Here is a 13747-nt window from a genome sequence, read left to right on the forward strand (position 1 = left end):
CTCTTCACCGTAACAGAAAACTCTTGAAGGCGGGAACATAGTCTTTTGATTCTGTCTTTGCATCTCCACCGCCCTACTTCACCACTCCGGAAAAATTTCTGCGAAGGTTAATGAATTTTAATATAACGTTACTTGAAGCACTGAGAGGTTAGTTAGATGCTGAGTAAGAAGATAGTCAAGGAGATATTAGATGGGATTATTTCAATAAAAGAAAGTTATTTCAACTTCGAAAGTGAAGCAGTCTATTCTACCCTTTGCTGTTACATTGAACTAGCAAGTTGATTTGTTCTACAATATTTAACGTCAATTGTAGTGTCGGCTAATAGCAATTTATGGTAGCGTACAAGTGTTTATATTTATAAAAATGTTTAAGGAATAATTAAATTAGCTTTTTATCGTTACATGGAATAGAAGTTAAATTACTCTCACCAACTAATTTAAAATAACTCTTTAGCGAAAGAACTACCTACTACACGGGTGTCAGAATGGTGACATTATTTTTGTAAAAAATAAATTATAGTTTTGACTAAACATCAATTTTTAACAATTAAAAGCAATATAACGTTAAAATCTTATACAACAAATAATTATTAAAAGAAGAAACTTGTCCTAAGAAAACTCTACATATATTTCAGTGCCTATATAACACATTTAAGAGTAACATTGTAATTGAGGTTTAGACTTATAACGTCACCTAGATTGAAACTATTCAGAGTTATAGCACATCTGTCCAGAACTTTATTATTTCCGTACCTGGGCCAGCTTCCTTGTCTGTTATATATATTTTTTTTAATTTCAATTCTTTGTATTATTTTGTTAAATTACATATTTTTGTATATAAGTCTTGAACAAACTCTCATGTTATCTACTTTACATGTTCCTTCTAACATTGTACATGTTAACATTTTTTTAATTTACTGATGTGTTAATGAGCTATAAATAATTTTAAGGGTATAACCCCTATTTATGGCTACATGTTTTAAAAAAATTTAACTATGTTTTCACATCATAATCGTAAGTGCATATTTTTAAGGTTCTAAACACAAATGTGGAAAAGGCAGATGGTTTTTGTGACTATGGTTAACACTGAATAGAAATGGATAACACACTATTGTCTCGTTTGACGGTCATACCTAAAAACTTTTAGCTGACCCTCTCTTTCCATCTCTAACAGTAGGACTTATTGAATCTGTTTTCTTCTTCATCGAGACTCTGTCCATTTTTTGGACCAGGGAGGGTGAAATTCAGAGTTGACTTATTCCTCATTTCAGGAATTATTATTTTGTTTGCACTGTTAATGAACCCTATGTAATAACACTTGTTAACCTTGTTTCATTACTCACAATTTTGTACATTGTTTTAATTAACATACCCTTTATGTGCCATATCCAATTAAAGAAATAATACTAACTAGTATATATTAAAAAGATAATATTAACTAGTATACTTTTATTAGCTTTATTTATACATGATCGCACTGTTAGTACATGTTCGCAATACGGTTACCCTTAGTAGTCACACACCCACACACATACAAATACTTCTATCTTCACATAGAAAGCTCTTTTAAAATAGAGCTACATTCTTGTTTAGGAATAAGTTAACCTAGCCCTGTTTGGACTGTAAGATTTTTATTTATGATGTTTAGAGGGGAGAGGTACTTATGACTTGGTTCATCATGAATTATGAGACTCTATATGCTTTTGTTAAAATATAGTTTTGAAATAGTTATAGTTTGTTGATATGCATTTTTGATATATTTATTTATGTTATATTCTAAGACTTGTCTTATGTATGTTCTGTAAATATTTAATATGTTTTCTAGTGAAGCTCCTTGTTTGTTGCCGCTCAGACTCATAATGTAGCTTGTTTGTTTTCAGATTCTGGTTTTTATGCTATACATGTATGGCACCCTGATTAATTTTGAGTGAAATGTAATCACTAAAATTTTTTACTGATGTAGCTATTTTTAAGAAAGTTCCATCTAGATATAACTGTGGTACTAATTTGTTTCTTTTCTACAATTTTGTAAATAATATAACTTGTGTCTTGTTTGCATTAATTTTAATTCTCCATTTATTGCAATACAAGTCTATTTCGTTTAGTAATGGTTGTATATTGTATGTTGCTATTGTTGGGTTAAAAGAACTCTTCTAGATTGCAACATAATCTAGAAACTGTTGGCTAAAAAGTGCGGTTTGAGTCTTTAAGAGGCATTGTCGCTTACATATAATGGAGGGCTAAGTACTTCTTTATTAGGAACACTCGCCTCCGTAGTATAAAATCAGATTTGGTTTTGTTAGTTTTTTTTATAATTTCTCTCAAAACTATTCGAGAGCTATCTGCATTAACTGCCCCTAATTTAGAAGTGATAGACTAGATGAAAGGCAGTTAGTAAACGTTACTCATCGCCAACTCTTAGACTACTCTTTTACCAACGAACAATGGGAATGACTATTACATTATAACCCTCCACCACTTAATGAGTGAGCATGTTTAGTTACAGGAATTAGAACCCGCAACTCACAGGTTGCAAGTTGAACGCCCTAATCATCAAGTCATACAAAGCCAACAAGATTACAATAAAAAAGAAGACTAAAGTTAAAAGAATGATACAGAAAATTTAGAGAAAATCAAGATAAAAATATAAAAAAAACTAAGAATAAGTTTATAAAACATTAAAAGTGGACCAAGTAGAAGGAGATAGAAAAGGAAAAGAAAAGGGAAGGAATATAAGAGAAGAATTAAAATATTAGACATAAAAAGCAAAAATTAATTTCATCCAAGACAGGACTGACAAGACTATTGATGACATAAAGAGGAATTACAGCAACAAGTTTAAAAAAGTGCAAAATGACATAAAAGAAGTACACAAAATGTTTTGATGATAAAAATTAAGATGTACAAAAACATAAGTGAACTAAAGAAAGACATCAATAAAATAGAAAAGTACAGAAATAAGATAGAGAAGAACATCAGTGAATTTGAAAATAAGATTTGTGACAAAATAAAATATCTGGAAAAGGAATTATTAAATGCAAAAATAAAACCATCTACACCTCTTTCTGCACGAGCTCAGGAGTTCCAGTTTGAAACATTATCTAGAACAATTTATAGAAGACAAAAAATGATTTGGTCTACATCTATTATCACTACTTCTGTGACAAGTTATTCAAAAACTTTCTGGACTACTCTAGAAATGAGAGAACCAAATCCAGTTCCAGAACATAATTGGTCATTTTAACATCGGGTAGTATAGAAACCAATGAACTATGATGATAAAATACTATAAGAATCATACCAATCTCAGTTTGAAATCATTTCATGAGTGAACGGGTGGAATAGCAACCAAAAAGCCACCTATTGTATGGCCAATCTAAAAGAACAAGCTTTTACAACATTAAGTGACCTCTTAATTGAGAGTTCTAACAAAATTACGAATTGGCAGTTGCCTTATTCAACAGGTTTGAAATGTCTGACCAGAAAAAAGTATCAAGGGCAAAGTTACAGAAGAAGATATGTAGGAAGGAATAGAACTTAGCTGAACATGTGGAAGATTTGTGAAGGTGTGTCCAATTACCTTATCTACACGTTCGTCACAAAATAACAAATAATTGGCATATGGTCAATTTATATATACCATGACGATGAGGATTTGAGAATTAATCTGAAACAAAGCGAGAGTATTTCTTTTAAAAAGCTCTTTAGTTAGCAGTGTAACTAAATTTCTTTATGCTTGAGGAAAAAATACTAAAGGCATCATCTAAAAATTATCAAAATATTAGAATCTCTAGTACTGAAACATAAACTCCATTTACAATGGTTAAGAATAAATTGGACAGTTAGTTATAAAAAAGGACATAAATCACAAAAAATAAGTGTTTCACGTGCCAGTTGAAAGGAAATATTGCAAAGCCAGTTTGAAATTAGAACTCTCAAAATAATCCTGAAAAAATAACCGTTGCATTTGTGAGAAATCTCACCAGTATAGCAGTGAAACTAAGAAATAAACATATTTTATTAAGCCAAGAAAACTAAGCCTATTCAGATCAAAGGAAAATCATAGAGCAAATGAAATATAAACAACACAGAGTTTGTTGAATTTGTGAGGTGTAGTTCTAATGAAAATACGATATCTATCATAAATGAAAATAAAAAAGTCTTTACTTGAAGAAAATCGTCCACGAATTCATGGGCTTACTGGTTGAACAGTTCTCGTCGCATAAGGACAAACTTTAAAGTTAAATAGAAGTTTGGAGAGGAGACACTTCAAGCCAAAGATAACCTACCATGATTGTTCTCAGAAGTACGTCAGTGTTAGATATACACGACTGTTTCTATTTTAGCTTAATGCAATTTTTATGGTTCAGATAGCGCCATTGCTAAATTTTGTTTTTACTAAAGGCAGCAGTTATTCGCAAGTTTGTTTGTGTAATTGTTTATGCATCATATATTGTGTAGTTCAATAGCTGTGAATTGGTGATTGTCATATTATTGCATCATGTTACAAGAAACTTTTAAGTTCCTCTCGTTGTTTCAATTGAATATTGTTGCATCATAATGTGTAGCAGTGTATAGAAAATTGCAAACCTCTGTCAGGGTATGAATACCCGTCGAAACTTTTGTTTGACAGATAGACCAAGATTGCATGATAGCCAGTTTACCTATGAAGAATGTATAGTAGGTGGCAACTTTAGTAGTTTCACTACCACAGATCGTATTGCAATAACAGATTATATTGTCAGTTTTGTTCTAAAATAATTGAAACAGCTTGTGTGGAGTTTGGTGACAAAAAGAGACATTTATTTAAACCTATGGATACAACTGTGTTAACAAACAGTTATAGAAGTGATTTTAAGGTCAATTTATTATATACTGTACTGTAATAAAAGATTCAATTTGCGCTATGATGTCACTATATCAGCCTGTGTAGACTCTAATAAAAACGAGAGACAATGATGTAAAACTCTGAATAAATTGTGATAACAACAGTGTAACAAACGTTTATATATACGTTCGACTTATTTCAATACATTAATTTAAAGCAAGTGGAGTATGTGCTGTTTGTTCATTGTTGACCTTTATCATCAAAACGTATCAAACACATATTTGGCCAATACCTTAAAATTGACAGTCAGTGAAAAAGCGACCAACTAGGTTATTCCAGAGAAGAACTTATCAGCAAAACTTCAACATGTGAAGGATTCTGGCATTCCTGATGATACTATTTCCAAAGGATCATTTAGGTTGGAGCCGTAAACGGATTTATCCACTTATTTACCCAGGGAAATCTTTTTCAGTAACAGACTCGCCAGTAATAACAGAGGATAAATCTGATTCATGTGCCTTTGTGAATGCAGTAGTTTAATATTTTATTATATAAAGGATTTCACAACTCAGGATGGGAGCAATTTTATAAGCTATATTAAATTAATATCAAAATTAAAATATTGTTTTAGTAAGTTTCATTGCACTCCAGTATATGTGTTGTTTCATATTAAAAGCTAGTTGGCATTACAGATGACAGTGATAAAAACAAAACTTTATCATGAATCAAATTAATAATAATATCATACATTGTTTTTGTTTTTGAATTTCACACAAAGCTACTCGAGGGCTATCTGACTAGAGGGAAGGCAGCTAGTCATCACCATTTACCGCCAACTTTGGGCTACTCTTTTACTAACGAATAGTGGGATTGACCGTCACATTTTAACGCTACCACCGCTGAAAGGACGAGCATTACGAGTTGCACGCCTTAACACGCTTGGCCATGCCGGGCCAATTGTTAACGAAATCTTAACATTATAAATCATGTTTTGCCTAGTTCAAGAAAATGTGAATAGAGAAGCATTATACTATAAGTACTAAAATTTTAAAATATTAAAAGATCATGTAGATGATAACCCAGTCATAAGCCTAGTGTACAATAAACAGTTTCAGATCATGTCGATTGTTTGATCCTTGTGTCTTATTTATATTCAATTGTGTTATTGACGGATTCTAAAGGTGGTGTAAAAATATACTATTGTAAATGTTATTATATTTCAAAACCATTTTATTAAAAGTCGCTTACCTTTTGTTAATATATATCACATAATATCAAGACTGAAACACCATTAAATAACTTTTTAACATTAATAAAGAAATTGAAAATTAATATTTAATGTGTAGCTTCACCAGATTTTTCATTCTTCAACAGAAATACACCTTGTATGAAGTAGTTTCAATTAGATAAAAGTTAATTGATTCGTTAATAATTTTTACATTTGTTAAAGTTTGTTTGGCAAATGAGGTCTCCGAAGAGAATCATCTATTAATATTTATTTACATTTGTTTATAGCTTACATTTTAAATTATAGAGGCCGCTCTATTCAAAGTGATGATACCCGCTCTAAATTGAAAGGTAGTAGTGTAAGAATTAGGAGAGATGTATACTTACTTTAGTACGAAGTATAATATTAACACTAATAGTGAAGGTAAGCACCACAGATAATGACAAAAATCAAACGACTGTGATTACTTGCAAATTTTTATAGATAGTGAAACTTTTTCGAATTGTGGTATTAATGTTTAAAATTGTAATTTGACCAGAGTAAAGAGAATATGGCCAATATTTCTATTAACACATAGTGAGGATATTTACTGAGTTAGTACTATATTAATATGACGGTATATAGCAATACTACTATATAATACTAACTCAATAACATACGTTTATTAGTTTTGTAGTAACAAGATAATTAAAAAATGTTAATTTGGAAAAGCGAATACAGATCGTCGAAAAGGTACAGAAACAAACAAGTTGAATCAAAATGCAAAGATTACATTTCCTCCAACTAGGGACTCAAACTAATTAGGCTAAATATAATGTATGTACTATTTTGTTTAGCTACATATCCCTATTTTCACCCCATACAACACTTGCCAATTTTAGTTGAGTCAAACTCAAAATAGTCCCTAGTTGTAGGTTTGGAAATATTTTTTGATTTAACTTGTTTTTGCATTTTTGGTGATGATCTCTATCTTTTTTAAATTAACAATTTTTAATTTTATTTTTTGTAAGTTTTTCTTTCCATTGATGGAAAATAAATTTTAAGCTACCTACATGCATTCAATTCAATGTTGTGTGCTTTTCAACAATTTACTGCTGCATGGGCATTTTTTCCATCCAATCATTATTTACTGAGCCTTTTCTTCAATAGTTCATATTATGGCTGGATATTGTCTAATATTATATATTGGTAAGTCTATCAGTATGCTGCAAAATCCCACACTTTCTAGAATGAAAGTCATAATCCTTTGACTATAATGCACATTACTGTGACACAAGTAAAGCTTAAAAATTCAATGTTTTGATGTGACATTATAGACCTAGACTTGCACTACACCCATTCTGATGAAATATACAATCTTTCCTTCAATCCATTTGGATAGGTGTGCAGAATTAGTAGATTAACTCAGTCTGTTTTAAAGACTTAAACTGATTTGAACATAGTGGTATCATGTGAGATAAGATATAGATAGGTGATAGGCTTTGGAAGATGACATCATATTAGGATATGGATTATAAGGTCTAAGATTTCAGCTGACATTATGCTGTTGAACAAATATACTGAACTTTCAGCTGTGTGCTTGTTATAAAGGTGATAGTTATTCCTGTTATTCAGTTAAGGGCAGCAGTCTAGGTGGTGGTTGATACTGACTGGTTTCTCTTTATTCATTTCTGCCCAGCAGTTTTAAATCGGCTGTGGATATTCCTGAACATTGCAATGTTTTACTTGGCTGTTTAGCTTGCTTGTTGCATAAACTATCATTCTGGTTGAAAATACCACAAATTTTTAAACTAACTCTGCCAATATTGTCTAAAACTAAAATTTATTTTAAGATTTTTTAAATATTTTTGTAGTTTAGTAAGTTATACTGTACTATTTACTTTTGTCATTTTAAGTAAAAAGTACCTGGCATTCCAATAGACAGTGATAAAAATTTTTTTCACTTGTCAATTTAATAAGTAAAGCCATAAACTGTTCAATAGACTTTTGACATTATGAATGATATATAGTGTGTTTCAAGCATAACAGAAACTGAAAACTGAATGACAGAAGTACTATATTTTAAATGATAAATTCAAGGTAGGCATGATAGCTTAATGTGTTGAGAAGCTAATGTGTATATATTACACTCTACAGCAGTTGCTTGTACTATATGGTATGCACTGGTGTTTATCTAATAAACCTAAGACATACAGGTTAGCATAATTGAAACAGTTCTATTATAACTTGCTGAAAAACATAGATACAATTTTTTTACTTTGAAATTAATACTGCATGTGGCATTTAAAATTAATTTAGCTATAGAAATTGTATCCCATTGTAATTGTTTTATTATATTGTTAATGTAATAACAGTTGATTTGGTTAACCCTTGTTAATATAATTACATAAATAACAATTCATATCCTTCAGTATGTTGAATACAAGCAACATAAGTTCAGCTTATGAGAAAAGTTTGATTATTAAAATTTTACACAGGAATATGACATAACATTTTTGTTACTGCAAAACATTATTTGATAAGCAATAGTTATAACTGATTATTTGGCACATTAAATAAAAGCATAAATAGTGAGAAATGTGATAGTGTAATAAATGTAAGTAGCTCAGTTATTGAAAGTGTATTAGTAGAAGCCACAGCCATATAAAGAAAATTTTAACATGAAATTTTACTACATTTTTTTCCAAGCCTGACTTGGGTCTCAGGGTCATCCTGTACATTTTTTTGGAGTGTCAAATTTTTGCAAATTTCCTAATTTTTCTTCAGAATTTGTCATTTTCTGTGATTTAAAAAAATATCTAGTAAAAAAATATGAGGGGGGCTATGCTACCATAATGTTCCATGTGCTTACAGTGTTTTGTAAATAAAAGGTCCAACATATAATTACAATGGGGTCATTCCATGTCAAATCATCCAGATTTTGGAAAATTTTCCAGGTGACCCCCTCAGACTACCTTGAAAAAATTCACATGTGCTTATCTACTTATATAATGAAAAACTACCAAAGATTAGATCAATATCTAATAGTTTCTGATTTACATACCTGTATATTTTAGTTATTTTTTTTTATTTTTGGCGAATTCATTTTTGGGCAACTTTGGCTGCTTAAAGCTGCAAGAGTAATGGTGGTAGAAGGCTGAAAATTGCATCACTGACTGAATTAATCTTACAGAATTCAAAAATGGTCTCAAACCAAGTTTATCTCTCTTAGGATTTGCATAGTGAGGTTGTAAAATCACCTGAAAACCCAAAATCGTGTAAAAAACATTGGTTTATTTAATAAGCCATAGCTCCAAGACTTAATGATACAAAGTTGAATATTGTTTTCAAATTTTCTATAACATATCAGTTGATAAACCAGCAATTGTTGTAATTAAAAGTCTTAGATCTCCTGTAAAAAAACTTAGTTGTATGCAACTTTTTATGATTTAACTAAAAATAGCCTTACTTCAGGCCACAGTTTGACCATGTCACCAGTTATTCAGCCTTTTCAGTTTTTTACCATATATTCTTACATTTCTGAATATGATCTACAAACAAAATCAGGATGGTGTTCAACCCACTTTTTGAGTTATAATTATTTAAAGCATCCTCTGACCATACGTTTTTTATTTAAAAAAAATTCAGTTCAGGTGTGTTACTGTGTGCAAATATATCAATACAATTTTATGAATCCCATTGAAATATTCTAACCAGCCTTTCACAATGTTAAAAAATGAAGTTGTAAGAAACAAGAAAGAATTAATTCATTTCTGAACAAATTTATTGGCATAACTAGTTAGATCACATGGCAATGCAAATATATTGTGTATGCATTACAGTTATGCAGATACATCTGAGTTTAAGATTCATAATATAATAAATACAAAGGTAAATCAGACATAAAAAGCACAGTGCTACAACAGGGAATAACTGAGAAAGATTATAGTTATACCAAACTGCAATAATCATGACAATGAAATGTTTCAAAAACTGCTTTGGCAATAAATTAGCCTTAACAACATCAAATAAACATTGCTTTGTTCAGACAGCTTGGGTAAATTTCTGAAATTCGAGTCTGATTATGTTGAAATCACTTTGAATTAGAACACAGTGGCAAGCACTACTGCCTTGCATGGTAGGTGCACTTATCAGACAAAGAATATGTTGGAAAGGAATCCAGCTTTCATCTTTACGTGACCTTGCAGGCCATGAGAACAGTTCGTTTCTTGATTTTTCCATAAATGACACCAACACATCGGAATGTTCATCTGATCTATCTTTTATGTTTCCCACATACAATTCATGATCGTATATGTATGCCACATATTTTCATGGCTGATAATTATCATTGCTATCATTAGACCCTATTTGAGCTGCTGCAGCATCACTTTCACTTCTACTACCAACAGTTACAACTGTGTACACATCATCATCTGATAGCCTTCTCATATAAGATTTGTTGGTAGGGTGGGGAATAAAGCTATGATGTGACCTAATACCTGCCGCAGTTTTGCATTTTTCAAAGTGCTCAAGTAGATCTAACTTTACACAATTCTGCAGAACTGATTCCTGATTGACAAGAAAGAATTGAATGCCCTGAATGTGGTCGTTTGCCCAATGGTACATATCAGAGACACTAAAATTTGATAAGTTATTATTTTTCACAACGTTGAATTTTTTGAAGATCATGTTCAGAGATGTAAGAATATATGGTAAGGCTGATTAGAATATTTCAATGGGATTCATAAATTATTTCAAATTTGTATGTATATATTTGCACACAGTAACACACCTGAACTGAATTTTTTTTTAAATAAAAAACATATGGTTAGAGGATACTTTAAAAAATTATAACTCAAGAAATAGATTGAACACCATCCTGATTTCTTTTGTAGATCATATTCAGACATGTAAGAATGTATGGTTAAAATTTGAAAAGGCTGAATAACTGGTGACATGGTCAAACTGTGGCCTGAAGTAGGGCTATTTTTAGCTAAATCATAAAAAGTTGCATGCAACTAAATTTTTTTACAGGAGATCAATTAGACTTTTAACACTCCTACGAAAAGATGTTTCTAGTCCTCATTTCTCCAAGCCCATTCCCCTGGCTGTGGTTTCGCTAGACAGTAGATAGGGACAGTGGGAATCTTGTTAATCCGTTCATTAATGGATTTAAATGGCAATTTCATTTAAATACAAAATTATTAGCCTAATATTAATAACATTTCAAGTTGCTCTGGGGCCTATTAGGCCCCACTTTTCATAGGAGTGTTAATTACAATTGCTGATTTATCAACTGATATGTTATAGGAAATTTGAAAACTATATTCAGCTTTGTATCATATTAAGTCTTAGAGCTATGGCTTTTTAAATAAACCAATGTTTTATACGAGTTTGGGTTTTCAGGTGATTTTACAACCTATCTATGCAAATCCTAAGAGAGATAAACTTGGTTTGAGACCATTTTTGAATTCTCTGAGATTAATTAAGTCAGTGTAGCAAATTTCAGCCTTCTACCACCATTACTCTTTCAGCTTTAAACAGCCAAAGTTGCCCAAAAATGAAGTTGCCAAAAATAAAAAAAACACTAAAATTTATAGGTCTGTAAATCAGAAACTATTAGAGATATTGATCTAATCTGTGGCAGTTTTTTATTATATGGGTAAATGAATGTGAATTTTTCAAGGTATTCCGAGGGGGTCACCTGGAAAATTTTCCAAACTCTGAATGATTTGACATGGAATGATCCTTCACCATATGTGGACAACTGACTTCTTTTAACTCTATCCCAACTGGACTCCTTTGACCATACACTTATTCTTCAGGAGGTGGCTTGACTGTGTTGGCTGGCTCAGCTAGAGGACTCTCATCTCACATCCACCCAGTATCTGAATTATTTGGGTGTGTTTTTCAAATCCATCTTGGTAGAGTACACCCTTTTTTGCTGCATATGTGGGCTCTGAAGAGTTAGGTTCCTACAGCTGTATCTTCTCTTGCATGAGAGATTCTCTCTTTCTCTTGGGCACTTGAGTTTCCCTGGAACCTTTTGTTCTCTCAGATTATACTTAAATGCATCTTTTACAGTAGACTGTACATGGTGAGTGAACCTTTCTTGGGATCCTTTTCCCTTCTCCATATGATAACAGGACAGATAATATGAATGGTGTTTTTCTTCATTCATGTTTGATCTCTGCTTTTTTACAAATGTTTCCATTGATAGACTAAGAACTTGTCTCAACTATTGCAACTTTTTCTATTCTTGGAAGCAGGATAAATTAACTCTTTATATCAACCTTTTCTAGTTTTGAATGGTTTGTCAGGCTTTGGTTCATTTTCTTCCAGTTGTACATGACTATCTGCTGATGATTTACTTGGTAAATTCAACTATCACATCATATATCAGTTGCCAGTGGGGAGCATTTGGTTTCACTCTGATTTTCCAAACCCTACGAGTCTCTCTGGTTCCAGATGCCTTGAATTTTTGTCTCAGATCATTTTTGAGACGCAAACAGATAATTCCCATGAAGAGTTCCATTAATACATGTTATTTTTTATGATGTTTCTAGCATCTTGGCACTACTCAGATATACTTTTCCTACTTACAACAATGCCAAACTTCCCCTATTCTGGTTTCCTGTTTAACATCCATCATTGGTTGTGGATCCATTTAGCCAAAATTGGTCTAATTTCTTCTTTTTTGTTCTCCATCTATTCATCTCCTCCCTCATTTGGGATACTGTTGACTCCTTCTGGTAATACACTACCAGCTGGTTATGTTGTGGTTTTCTCTGCTTAACCTCTTTTACCACTTTTCTGCTTCCTTCTTCATCTTTGTACTGCTCTCCAATTCAACCATGTTGTCACTCTAATTTCTTGAATAGAAATTTTTCTGTTCCTGTCAGGACTCTCTTTGTATGTAACATTCTTCCCGTTTCACTCTGTTTGCTCATTTTTCTTAGAAGTTTATCAGCAAAAGTCACATATTTATCACTGATGGTCTCTGCATTTACCCTTCTCACCTTCTTTTACATCCATTTCCCATTTGTACAAGTTTCTCACATGGCTTTTTAGCCAGAGATTGTCTATTTCAACTATTGCTGGTTACCAGGCAGCTCTTTGGCTGCCTTTTACTTTCCTTATTTCCATTAGGTTTCTCCTCTCCAAACCTCCATCTTATTTTTCATTTCTTTCACCTACGTTGCTCTCCCTATTTTTCTAGTCCACTTAACTGGGATCTTAATGTTCTTCATGCTCTTGCCCTACTTCCCTTTTAACCTTTGGCTTTATCTTCCTTGTATCATTGGTCCTAATCTTAAAAAACAGGCAGGAATTTCGAAAAGAACAATCTGACAATTAGCATTGAAAAAATTTCAGTCACAAAACAGTAAATATTTGGGGTGCTCGAAGATAGATTGATCTTCCTTCATCCCACTAGAAGAATTAATGTTTATCTAAAATTTAAGTATATTAACTGTAGTGGAGTAATAATTTTGATCACCATAAGTATGAAATTTTAATGTACAAGATAGGTAAGATAGATATGGAGTGAAGTGAAAAAGGCAAATTTTCCAGCAATGTTGAGGGGAAGAGTGGATAAGGAGAAATAGTAAAACATTAAAACCCAAACTCTCAACAAATGGACCTTTTTAGGGCCTATCATAAATCTGTAAAACCAAATGCTCTAAGATTTATATATCCAGTGCCTAGTG

General features: G+C 31.8%; 1 protein-coding gene across 4 annotated transcripts in view; it reads left to right on the forward strand.

The window, feature by feature from the left end:
• Positions 1–6350: 6350 nt before the first annotated feature.
• Positions 6351–13747, forward strand: part of LOC143232172 (centromere protein I-like) — a 68661-nt gene continuing 61264 nt past the window's right edge. For all 4 annotated transcript variants that reach the window (XM_076467279.1, XM_076467281.1, XM_076467280.1 and 1 more), the window contains exon 1: positions 6351–6479. The gene's annotated coding sequence lies outside the window, so the exon portion shown is untranslated. The remainder of the gene's footprint in view (positions 6480–13747) is intronic.

This window comes from Tachypleus tridentatus, chromosome 11, assembly GCF_004210375.1.
Source record: "Tachypleus tridentatus isolate NWPU-2018 chromosome 11, ASM421037v1, whole genome shotgun sequence".
Classification (NCBI taxonomy): domain Eukaryota; kingdom Metazoa; phylum Arthropoda; class Merostomata; order Xiphosura; family Limulidae; genus Tachypleus; species Tachypleus tridentatus.